Source organism: Nomascus leucogenys, chromosome 2 (genome assembly GCF_006542625.1).
Source record: "Nomascus leucogenys isolate Asia chromosome 2, Asia_NLE_v1, whole genome shotgun sequence".
NCBI classification, from domain to species: domain Eukaryota; kingdom Metazoa; phylum Chordata; class Mammalia; order Primates; family Hylobatidae; genus Nomascus; species Nomascus leucogenys.
Window position 1 is genome coordinate 90,665,437 of NC_044382.1, and position 12,968 is coordinate 90,678,404.

The 12,968-nt window shown below is 42.6% G+C and overlaps 1 protein-coding gene across 1 annotated transcript in view; it reads left to right on the forward strand.

Moving 5' to 3' along the window:
• Positions 1-6,314: 6,314 nt before the first annotated feature.
• ATG10 (autophagy related 10) overlaps positions 6,315-12,968 on the forward strand; it is a 416,286-nt gene continuing 409,632 nt past the window's right edge. The window contains exon 1 of the mRNA XM_030800849.1: positions 6,315-6,349. The gene's annotated coding sequence lies outside the window, so the exon portion shown is untranslated. The remainder of the gene's footprint in view (positions 6,350-12,968) is intronic.

The following is a 12,968-nucleotide window of genomic DNA, read 5'->3' on the forward strand; positions in this document are numbered from 1 at the left end:
GAGACATTTCTCTATAGCCTAGCACATGTCTTCTTGGAAAATGGATGGCAAGAAAACTTCTGGCTTTACCTGTTGGTTAGGGAAAAAAAAGAATATTTTATATTACTGTGATCTTTTGGGAGGCAGGCATCTTTAGTAAACCAAATGTTCTGTGTCACTGCTAGGGTCTGAGATTGCTGTTTGGCAACAAAAGCTCTCTCGGGTCAGGGAAGCGGTTGCTTTCCCCTAAATTTTTCTTTTAAAAAATCCTCTGTAGTTGACCTCATTGTTCACCATTCTGCAGATGAGAAAGGACTCAATTGTTTTCAGCTGAGTTCCATATAGCAATTACAATAATGCCAGAATCATACAAACCACTGAATTAAGGTGGCTCCCCAACCCGATATCACCAGGCTGTTGACAGTCGAAGAGCTGAAGCCATCTTTGATATATATTTCCCATCCCCTCTTCCCTGGAATGTTATTAGGCACATTAGGTTCTAACTGGAGCACTAATCGTTGAATCATTTATTATTCTGCACATGCCCCTTACTGGTAGTCAGTGAAACTCAGACGAGAATATCCTACCCAGGATTTGATTGTGATGACACATGGCAAGATGTCAAGCATCTCCAGAGGCCTTAGATGTTTGGCCTATTGCCGTTTGAGAAATGGCCTCTGATTTTCATTTAGACTTCATGAGGATGTTGCAAAAAATTGTTCTTATAACTGGTGCTATCTGTAATTCTTAATGGTAGTCTTGGAAATGTGGTAGCATTGTACAGTTGGGCTTATAGACTGAAGAATCTTTGCTGTCTCAGAAGAACTCAAGGAAACTGAATTTCCAGACCTGGCAAAGATCCATTTTTTCAAACTGCTTGTTTAGCCTTGTTGCCTTGAGTCAAATAAAGCAAGTTACTTTATGAAGCATGAACAATGCCAGAAACATATCATTAAAATGTTAATTTAATTTGACTTGTTGAGGTAAGAATTCAGACAGTTTGGTTTACCGAAAAGTGACTGGGATTAGTGGTACTGTTGTTGATCTGGAATGAATCTGGTCATGTGAATGAGAGTTCTAAGGCAAAGAGAATGGGTGTAGTTATGAAGACTTTCTACCTTTGCTGTAGGTTCAGGACTAAAGTATAAAATGTGCTTTCTTCAGTTGTTCATTTTGTACTTTTGGCACACATTAAATCCACTTTTAAGTGGTAGGTAAAGTTAATATGTATTTGGCTGATAAGTTTAAATTTGTGATCATATGTTTTTCATTTATTCCTCCCTTTTCTTCACTTCCTCTGAACCAAAATGGGGTGAAGGTCTCACTCTCAAATGCTATGATCTTGTTTTGCAAATCACCAACGGGTCCATCGTATAAGTTAAAACTTTGCAGGCCCAGGTGTCACAAGAGTATTCTTTTCTATTTGCCAAGATAAAATCCCAACTTATGGCTTGGGACCATATTGTAAAATGTAAATAACATTTTACTAAGTACTATAGAGGAAGAGTTTGCTGGGCCAGTTGCCCACCACTGAAGGGCTGGATTTAAGTGTACCTTGGGTTATAATGAAACTAGTTTGGTGGTCTTAGCCTCCCTAGTAGACATTTTCCCACATTAGAAAACCAGCACAGGATTTCATGCAATTCCGTACAAAGGACAATTGCAGCTCTGCTCAAAACCAGAACTGGAGTGTGGATGGGGTAACTAGAGGAGAAGCTAGAGGAGGAAGAACAACAGGGAGCCTTTCAATCCAAAGTTAAACTCCTGCCTAGATTTAGGAGGAAAAGGGAAGGGGAAAAATAATTGCATATGTATTTTAATTTCTGTCCACATTCTGTAATCTCACATACCATCTGAAGATATCTCCTCCTTTCCATTTCCTGCACTGTCCATGTTCTTGACTCTGTGAGAATATGTACTTCAAAAACTTTGACTAAAAGCATTGTGTTAACCTCTCTATACTAGTAACTCCAGATCCTGGAGCTGTAGGACTCAACACCCACATCTCAACTAGATTCCACAGAAATTGTATTCATGTGTTTCTTACCTCTCTCTGATTCCAAATTCATCTTTTCTAACTAGCTGCATCTCACTTGTCCGTTAACCAAGGTGCAGTCCCAGTTCCCATAGGGGGCCCTTTGTAATGACAAGTACAAACCTTCCTCTCTTCGTTTTTGCACTAGTCTATATGGAAGTTAATGCCTAATCATATACATTTGATACTCTATTACTGTTCTAATTGACTGACTGAAAGTATAAGCCAACATTTTAAAGCTAGAGGAAAAAACCCCAAACGTAAGATGCTACACTCCTGACCTCACTATACTTCAACAAAAGATAATTATTCAGTCCTTTTTCTCTTTGGGAAAAGACTCTGGCTCTAAATCCCTTAATGATTCTACCTGATTTAAATCCGACTATAATCCTGCATGGTAAATTAAGATTCTGCACCTTTTCACTCTTGCTTTTGGAAGAATGTGTCTAACCCAACACCTGCCTAAAGAGATCAGATCCTCTAAATGATCCAAAGGCATTCTGCTTGGGAATGGAAACCGTAGCATCAGCTCCAAGAGAAGCAAATGGTGCTAACTCCCTCTGACTTGGACAGTGCTTCCACTCATGGGGGCTTCATAAGTGGTTGCATTTAGAGACCTGCTCCCTGAAAAAAAGGACATCTGTTTCTTCCAGTTGCATGTAGAGTTCCCTGAACAGTCATTACAGGTCTCTTCCAGCATCCCCTTCCCTTCAATGTCCCCCACCCTCATTCCCACTCCCAGTAAATTAAACAAGCTTATATTCTACTTAGAGGAAGAAGGCATTGTCCCTGGGAGTTTCCCAGGTCCCCAGACATTAGAAGAAATCTCCAGGTCTGTCTCAGCATAGTACTTCCCTGTAGCAGGATATGTGCCCTTCCTGGAGCTGGGCCGACTTTGCCCTAAGGTTACATTTCTACACAAAGAAGCCTTTAAGGGTGCTGTTGCAGGCCTCCACACTGGAGGTTTATGTCTGTCAATCTTAGAAAAAAAGGAGGCTGTAATAAAACTGCAGGAGCCAGCAGTGGGGAATTACAACTCCAGGATCAGAGGAGGTCTGCCTCACAGCCCCACTAGATGCTGAGGTTGGCCTCTCTGAGGATGGAGAACAATAAAGCGGAAGGAATTTAAGTCAATTGGCTGCTGGATTGCATTAGCAGGACTCAGAGAAGGGGCACTTGCTGAGGGTGGTGCCTGGATTCTTGGCTGCTCCCCTTGTGCCAACCAAGCTGGGAGATCCAGAGCCTGAGGGAATGAGAAAAGTTCACCCAAGTCCAACAAGTTGGGGAGGCCTGTGACATGCAGACACCCAAACTGGAGACTGTGTGTGCTGCAGCCATTGCAGCTCCAAGTGTAATTTAGTTGATTTACAGTTGATATGAGCAACTATTAATTAAGGTTTCAGTGAGTGACCATGATAGGCAGAAAAACAGGAAATACATCAGAAGGTGTGCTGGAACACTTTGCAAAGAAAACAGGAGGAAAAGCAAAAGTAGTGGCCTCTGGGAGCTGGGCAAAGAGAATATTGGGGGAGTCTGAAAGTGGACCTGCCTGGTGGAAGGCATGCAGGTGGGGGAGGTGGAGTAGAGAATAGAGAAGAGAATAGCTGAGACTAGAGAGGGCATCACTGACACCTGCGCAGCAGCTCTGCAGCCTTGAATTTGGCAGTGTGGTCCTGATGCCTGCATGGAAGGCTTGTTGGACCCAGCTTGAGAGCTTCCTAAAATATCCTTGGGCCTGATGCAATATCACTTTGTGATGGCACTGCATTGCGATGTGGTGACAGGATAACCTGGTGGTGGAGAGGGAAGGCCTTTTATGTCTTCATATGATTTCATCTGAGAGAAGCCAAATGAGCCCAGCACTCCCAAAGGAGAATGGGTGGGTTGGAAGAGTGGTTAAGCTCTCTGATGTGGAAGGAACAGAGTTCCCGTCCACCCACCCCCACGACAGAGGGCTAGATGGCTGGGAGATGCTCAGTTAGGAGAGGGAAACTCTGCAGGACAACCCCAAGGGGCCTCTCAGCAGTTCACAGGGACTCTAAAACGCTAAGGGGAGGAAGGGCAGTGTTATAATCAGCCTTCACCTGGAGAAGGCAGCACAAAGAACAGGGCAGCTTCCCCCTAGAATATGCCCTCTGAGTAAGGGAAAAGGAGTTGGATTGGGAAAGGAGAGACGACACAGGCCTAGTGTGGAGAAAGCCACCAAGAGTTCCAGCACTCTCCAAGGTTTGGCCTAGGTCATCTCCAAATAAAAACAGTTTGCCTAGCTCTAGGCAAGCCCTTGTTCTGCATAATGATTTGAATTTTGAAATGTGACTTAAACCTTGCAAAGGAATGCAACTCTTTTCTCCCTCCCCCAGGCCATTCTATCTTTCTTAGAGGGCCAGAGGTGGATCAGAGGGAGGAAGGTTTAAAATTTTAGCCCCTTTACCAAAACATGGAAAGTGTCAACCACTAAGTCTCCCGCCATCCCCGCCCCCAATGCTCAAAGTGTTCAAAACTAAAAGCTACAGCATCTTTTCAGCAAGTAATCAGCACAAGTTGAAAGGCACATGCTGTTGCATTTCTGATCAGATTGTATGTTAAGCAGGAAAATATACCCCCACCCCAACCCTTTTTGGCTAAATGCATGTCTGTTTAAAGAAGCCACCAGGCAGTGCCTCTCACTTTGTCTTGGCAGGGCACAACCATCAGACGAAGTGGGAGGAAGAAACATTAACTTCAACAGCTGTTTCTTGACCCCGGCTGTCAGTCTTCCCAAGAATAAATTTTGGAGAGTCCTATTTGAAACAAAGAGGGAGTTTTGGGGGAGAGAAAAGTTGGTTGGTTCCAGGGCGGCCGCCCAAAGAAGCAGGGAACAAGATGTTTGCAGTTACCACGCAGCCTGCAAGCCTCTGCCGGGTGCAGGGATGGAGCAAAGTAACTTGAAAGCTCCCCTCTCGGCGCCCTGTGCCTGCAGCTTCCCCCCCTAACGCGCGCCCAGATCCAGCGCCGGTGGTAGGAGCCGTAGCTCGACTACAGTAATTCCCCAGCTCGGGCGGCTTGAAACTGCTCGGGCTGAATAGCATTTGCTGTTCCGTCCTGCGGCCGCCTCCCGCCGCGGCTGCCGCGCTCCCTGCAAAGCAGCTCTCATTATCCCGGAAGTTGTGCTGACACAGTCTCGCTGCCACCAGAAGTTTGTCAACATCAAACTTCTCCTGTGTGGGGTACGTTCACCTTCCACGAGTATTTAATCGAGCCAACAAGCAAACAAACAAACCCAAATAAACCTGCCCGTGATGTTATGGTCTTTTTTTTTTTTTTTTTTTTTTGCTTTCCTGGAAAGCTGGAGCTGTTAGGAATGTGCTGGTGGGGTCTGAGAGTGCCTGTGGGGTTGCGGGGGGTGGGGGGCGAGTGGGCAGGTGGAGTTAAGGGAGACGGCCCCCCGGGTGGGGAGTGAGGAAGGGGCAGCGGAGGCGGCAGGCGGGCAGCTAGAGCTGGGGGCGGGAAGGAGGCTGGGGCTGGGGGCCGGCGAGTGGGTCCTGCAGCCTCTTGGCTGCCGCTTGTTTGGAGGATGTACGGACAGGGGCGAAGGTGGCTTTGGGTCCCCCGACCCCGCAACAAAGGTTATATGGAAGTGATGGCGAGGCAAAGCCGGGAGGGCCGGGACGCCCACTGTGCTCTCCACACTCCTGCAGGACATTTCTGCAGACATCTCACGGGATCTTTCGGAATAAAGGGCATTGGGGTCATAAAATGTATTCTGAGACTTAAATTGCAACATTAAAAAAAAATCCATAGGATTGGAGGGCAGGGATGTACCATCATTTCTGTCTTTGAGAGGTCTGTTCTGGTATCCTTGATTAAGACCATTTGGTCTAAACTTAACTGACTCCCTCAGCCAGGTCTCGGCGTTTAGTTCAAGTTGCAGCAACACAGTTTGATGTTTGTGGTTTCCAGTTGCTCCCCTGCTGAGATGCTCCAGGTGCTCCCCCAGCGCCTGGGGACCCTGATTAACACTTTCCATTCCATAGTTTTACCCGAACAGGGTCAATCCTGCTCAGATGATGGAGAGGACAAGGTCGGCCTTGCAGAGTTGAGACACAGGCATTCATGAAGGGGTGCTACTTAGGGGCCACAGGCTTTTGTGGAGGAGCTGGAACTTCAGACACTGATAATAACTTTGTATCTGCTTTGGGAAGCCACTAGTACTGCACTCAAACAGGGGAGAACAGAAAGGGGGTTGCGGCAATACCCCACGTGATGTCCAGGCAGGTGGGGCGGCTGAGAGGGTTCAGTATCTGTCCACCTGTGGGTGCAGCAACATTCTTCTCTACTCTTCAAAAATAAGTCGGAGTGAGTAAATATCTCTGAAGAGATTAATATTACTCATTATCCCACTATGATATTGTGGGAGTGAGGAGGCAGGTTTCATCCATTTAGGAAGCGAGGAGCTGAATTTTCTCTTCTTGTTGGTCATCTGTTAGTGAGCATGTTTTTGGAAAAATTAGGTCTACAGTCATGTATCTTCAATAACAAGAAGCAAGATGCTTTCCCCTCTTTTTCAAACTGCCCTAAACTGGAAAATTGTATTAGTCTTAAGGGGCCAGCTTACCTTAAACAAAAAACAAAATCTGAAGAAAATGTAACCGGGGCGTTTCTTGAAACTGGAAGGTACTTTGGACAAACAGAAATCAAGTGGATTAAAATACAGTTATAGAGCAGGCAGTCCTTAAATGCGCGCGCGCGTGCACACACACACACACACACACACACACGGTGGGGGGATGGTGGCAGGGCGGAGAGAAATGTGTTTTTTGAAAAGTTTGGCTATTCACTACAGTAAAATTTTCCCCTTGGCCATGCCTCAAAAATTTCCCTTAATTATTTATTCAGACTCCTGTTCTTTGGGTGGTATTTCTATTTACTTATTTTCTTATAGTCCACAAAGTACTACTCAACATATTGGACCTCAGTATGGACAGGTGAATGAAGGACATGTGGAGAATTCCATTTCCAACTCCATGTGCATGAATTATTTGCTCTGGTTGTTAATCTGTCATAGTGTAAAAAGCCTGATTTACAAACACTGGAGGCCTTTCGCAGAACAAGGTATTGTATGGTTCCTATGGTCGGGCTTATATTACAAATAAAACTATTTTGCATTTCTGTCTGAAATTCCCTACTTGCACAAGGATAATTTTCAGAGTTTTCAGTTTCTAGTTCCGGAATGGGAGTGGGAAGCACGAGGAAACAATTTCTTTTTACAGTGATGTGAGCTCTATGCTCATCTGGATTTAGTTACTTCATAAGGTAAATATCACTAAATGTGCATTGGGGGCTTTAGAGATCTAAGGCGCTGGATGGGTGAAAATCGTCTACTGTGAAATGCTGAAGAATGTCAAACAACTGAATTCATTTGCAGAACTAATTGGGTCAACTATGGTATTCTTTAAAGTGGAGATTGATTTGAAAAATTTGTAAAGTATTTTCAGTTTAATTTCAGTTACATTTAGGTTATTTTAGTCAGCATGATTTTTAGCATTTTATCCTAGAAATTCAATTAAAACAGATCTTTCTGAAAAATATATACTTTCCAGTGAATAATGTCCACTAATGAAAATGTAGGTTTTGAATTTCATGCTAATTACTTTTTTAAATAATGAAGTTCTTGTCATTATTTTTATTTAAAGGCAAAATATCTGCATAGATAATAGCCAAAGCTAACCAAACTGCTTTAAAAATTAATGAATATTAATGAAGTTCAGCAATAGCACAATACTGCCCCTGCCTGCCTCAGGAAAACAAATGTATTGACTTCATTCTCCTAAAATAACAACCCTTAGTTATTGATGGTTAAAATAATTTTATTGCTAAAAAGATGGTAGATACTGCATTTTTTGCAATTCTTAAAGACTTGGCCCTGTTGAATACACTAAGATCTTCCCCCAAACTAAAGGTTTTATCATTTTACATATCTGAATGCTATTTCTTTTCATTAATTTGCTGTCTTAACATATATCTTTCTCATTTTTCTAAGTTCTCCTCCCCCCTCGTTTTAGTAGTTCACATGAGCGACTCAGAGTTTTCAGGCCTTCTTCTATATTTGGTATATAGATAATAGCATCATTAGTCAGCGCTTTCATTCATCTAAATTTGTCTAAGCATATTGGAAGCTGCCCATGAAATTTTCCAATGAAAGTGACAAATGGACGTCAATCAAGTGGCCCCACCCATTTCAACCTTGTTTTGTATGATGTGTGAATGTTTGTGTATATTTCTTCCATAAAGATAGGCTAGGCTATTTTTTGATCTGGACATCTGCCTGCTAAGGCAAGTTTCCCAGGCAGATCACTGGTTGGCATTAGACTAAATTTGCAAAATTTAACACCAAATAAATGACAAAAGAAAAGAAATAGTATATGAAATAATGGCAGAATTCATTCCCTTAAGATAAATGATTTTTAATGCTCTAAATTTCAAGATTCTACAGTTTTACTTTAAATGAATTTGTAATGAGAAAGGTAAAAGCATTTCAAGTAAGCCAGCAAATTTGGGTCAAAATGAAAGCAGTTCTGTGAGAGAGAGATACCTGCTTCCTATAGGGCTGTTTGGGATTTTCTGTCTGCTAAAATATATATGTATTTTAATACCTATGCATCCTATATTCTCTCTATCTCTCTCGCTGTGTGTGTGTGTGTGTGTGTGTATTTGTATTATGCTATACTCATGTCCTATTTCTATTTTCCTTCTTTGTTTTTAATAACCAATCTCTAATGCTATTTTTTGGGTGAATGTGCTTATTAGGACTTGCTGCCAGTTTTAATCTGAGATTACTTTGACTGCACTTGAAATCTGTTGCTGTTTTATAACCTGTAACATGTTTTTACATGTTTGGGAGTGCTACTGCTGCTGCTGTAAAAAATTCTGTGTTGAAATTATAATGAGTTTATGTATTTAGCCAAAAAGTACCGTATGCTAAAATGAGACAGGAAAGATTCTAAAATCCTAAATGGGTTAGTAAACCCTTGATAATAATTGTAGTTTTATGGATAAAAATATCTTTAATGTTTTCACACAACATAGAATAGGTTTTTTTCCTCAAGTTGTTATAGAATCTCTTTGTCCATAAGGAATATTAAAGAAAAGTTTATCATTTGAAGTTATTCTATTTGGGAATGCTTTGGAGTGAAGCTAATCTTTACACCCAGACCACAGATTGCAATTTCACTTACCATTATCCATGGCAGGATGTTTAATTTTACTCCTGCGACCCAAAGAATTTTTAGTGACTTTTTAAAAGTGGAATGTGGAAAGTATCTCCAGCTCATTGCAAATGTGGGAATTAGATAAATAATGCTCTAAATGACCATTTGTTCTGTGACTTGTTATTATAATGAGTAGACATGAAAAAAAGTTAACTAAACTATGGGTTTAAAAGTTTAGAATATCTTTTGACTGTGGCTATAATCAGAGTCATCATGGCAATTACATTTTAGCATTTCATGATTTCTTTGGTCCACAATTGTTTTCCTTTCCAAATGTGCTGTATATAAAGGTAAAATTGAGATTTTTTTCTAATGGCTTATTCTGCAAGCTAAACTTGTTTTCTAAAAACCTAATCAGACATCTCTTTCTGTTTATATGGAAATAAAGAATCTTGAATTAGGAAAAGAATCTGGTTCTCTTGCTTATGATTTTGGAAACATAGCAAAATTTTTTCATATATAGATTTATGTTATAGGGATAACTGCCTTTTTATGGTGGGCGGTGGGGTGTGCGAGAAGAAGCCTTGGTTTTGTTAATAAGCAATACCAACCTGGCTTGGAACTACTACTAAGAATTAGATATGAAAAGGATCAAGCTGCTCTGACTTAAATTTCCAGATATGTAACATGTGCGATGGCCACCCACCTAGTGGAAAAATAATATGTTTACTTTCCTACAATTTTCTGAATGCATCCTACTTTGGAGATTTACATAGTGGAAATCTCTGTGTTTAGGAGCCTGGTGTGGGAAATCTGACCTGCCAGGATTCTCCAGCCTTCCCATCCTTCCTCCTAGCTGGTGGTTCCTTCTTTATGCCACACTCCTGATTGTTCTCCTCCAGTCGGTATCCTGTAGTGTGCCCCCATCAGGCCTCCTCTGGCAGAGCACAGATTAACAGGTTCAGCCTCACTTACAAGCTCTTTAAAGATAAAATTAGCCAGGTTTATTTCCGCCCCCACCCCCAAAAAACTATTTTTAGTCAAAGGATCTTAAGGATGAAGAAGTTCTAGAAGAGGCCTGTAAGCAGAGGCTGCTTTCAGGTTGTGGTTCCTGGAGAACCCACAGCCTGGGGCCCAGAAGCCCTTTAAAATATTTTATGACCACTGGAGGGCTCAGAAGGAATCCCTAAATGCCTTTAAAATTCCCAGAACCCTCCCCATTTAGCCCATGCTTGTAACCATACTGCGCCATTCCCATAACAAGGGCATGAAGAAGCTTTTGGGTAGGCTTGGAAAAATGACAAGGATGGATGTGTCCCATCTCACTGTTCCAAGGAGAAGATTGGAGGACAGGCAGCTGAAGGGACAGATACCCTGTCCAGACACTTGACAACTCCTGGGCAGTGAGCCAAGCAGTGGGCCAAGCACTGGGCACAGCTCCAGAGGCCGGGCCTATGCCCAGGGCACTCAGTGATTTAAAGCTGGCAAAAGAGAACACTCCTGTCGGCAGGAAACTGAATTGAACAGATTGGGAAAGAGCAAAAACAGGCTGCCCAGGACGCTGTCTCCCTGGACTCAGTTTTCAGTTGTCAGCGGCAACCTGGGGTAGAGCAGATTCTGCATTTCCTCCTGCCTAGGAGGCTGGTGGAGGTGGGACCGAGTCCAGGGAGTATGCAGCACGTGAGGACCCAGCACAGGGAGGCACAGAGGAGACGCCTGGCACATACCCCACCGGGGAGAAACCTTGGCGTGGCAAAGTCATCAATTCAGTGTTTTCCAGGCTAGCTTTGCCTGGGCTCTGGAGTGCCCTCTGAAAGTGAGTGCTGGGATAAGAACAGGGTTTTCCCTGTGAGTCTTGATGCTTTATAATTTCTGTAAAATGTTAGCACTTCCTTGCCCAGGGATTTATCTCAAAAAGTATCTTAAGAGAGTAAGAGGAAGAACAAGATTTTCTCAGCCTTTTACTTCATTTCTACTTTTTAGTGCTTACCATAATTTTATAAGAAAAAGATAAATTGAAGGCTAGGAGAAATCCCTCCTCCTGTTGCTATAGCATACTCGTGCCTTTGATGTGCTAAACCACTGCAGCTATTTCTCAAGGGTTAAACACTGGAAAGTCAGTCCTACTTTCCCTACTCCTAGAGGAAGGCAAAATAGTTAGTTTCAGAGAATTCTGGACCTGGGGGAACCTAGGCATTGGGTTAGAGCCAAGAGAACATGAAAGAGAATGAAGCTTTGGATTTGCAGAAATCCAAATGGGCTTCCAGTTAATAGTGGGGGATTCGAGCTGATGGCTCACATAATTAACAGGGGGAAAAAAACCTCCAGATTTTTTCCCTTTCTCTTTAAGTAAGAAATGACAATAAAACTCAGTAGTCATCTCAGACCTCCTGAACCAGCATCTTGGGTGGGGAGGGAGTGTGCTCAAGAATCTGCAGTTTCAACTGGTTTCCTAAGTGATTTTTATATATGCTGAATTTTGAGAGCTACAGCCACACAGCTTAAGAATAATGTCATCCTTCTATGGTCCCAAATCATGAAGGGAAATAAAGACTTCGTCTGAAGTCATTTCTGTATTATTTTTGGAAGCTGTAATCATTTTATAGGACATTTACCTTTCTAGTTGCCTTCATTTAGGGCAGATTTTATATTGGTAATACTTGGCAGCAAAGGGTTACTGAGTAATTTAGTTTGGCTATTAATAATTATAACAGCAAAAAAAAAATTGTGCTCCTCAATTTTCTGAGTGCTCACATAGAGTATCCCTGTTGTATAGATGCGGAAATTTGGGCATAGAGAAGTCAGGCCACTTTTCCGAAGTCAAGGTGAGTGGTAGAGCCAGGTTTCCAACTAAGGCATGTGGAGGTTAGAGATTGTTACATAGGTAAAGCTCCTGACACATAATAGTCACTCAGTGAATGGTTGGTCTTACTATTAGTAGGCAATGGAGTACAGCAAATAGTGGCTCATCCACACAGAAATAACCAGGAATTGACTGGACTTTCCAATCAGCTCCATGGTTGCTTTTTTTTTTTTTTTGGAGACAGAGTCTTGCTCTGTCGCCCAGGCTGGAGTGCAGTGCTGTAATCTCAGCTCACTGCAGCCTCCACCTCCTGGGTTCAAGTGATTCTCCTGTCTTAGCCTCTCGAGTAGCTGGGACTACAGGCAGGTGTCACCACGCCCGGCTAATTTTTGTATTTTTAGTAGGGAGGGAGTTTCTCCATGTTGGCCAGGCTGGTCTCAGACTCCTGACCTCAGGTGATCCACCCGCCTTGGCTTCCCAAAGTGCTGGGATTACAGGCGTGAGCCACCGCATCTGGCCTCCATGGTTGCATTTTGTTGGACTTGCCCACCTAATTCATCCTTACTTTGTATTCAGATGTCATTTTGTGGTCTCTATACAGTGCTCTGATTTGGGACCACAATGATTAGGTACTGAGTAAACCACAAGGCTAGAAACCTATTACTGGGTTTATCTAGTGCCTATCTGGATGAAATTTTAAAATTGTGTCTAAATACCCAAGACAACTGGCTGAATTTTTCTTGACTAATGTATACAACATCTAAGGAAAATTTCTTTAAAAGGGTAAGTAGCGATGATGCCGCATGGCATCTCCAGAGCTTTGAAGTCAGTTTTAAGAAATTGATTTGGTTACATCATTGCTTTATGAAGGCCGTAAAGACTGTCAGCGCCTCCTGGTTCATCTCTCTAGACAGATATTCCAACATGCCTCTCACATGTTGTTCCCTGTGCTTGGAATAGGCCT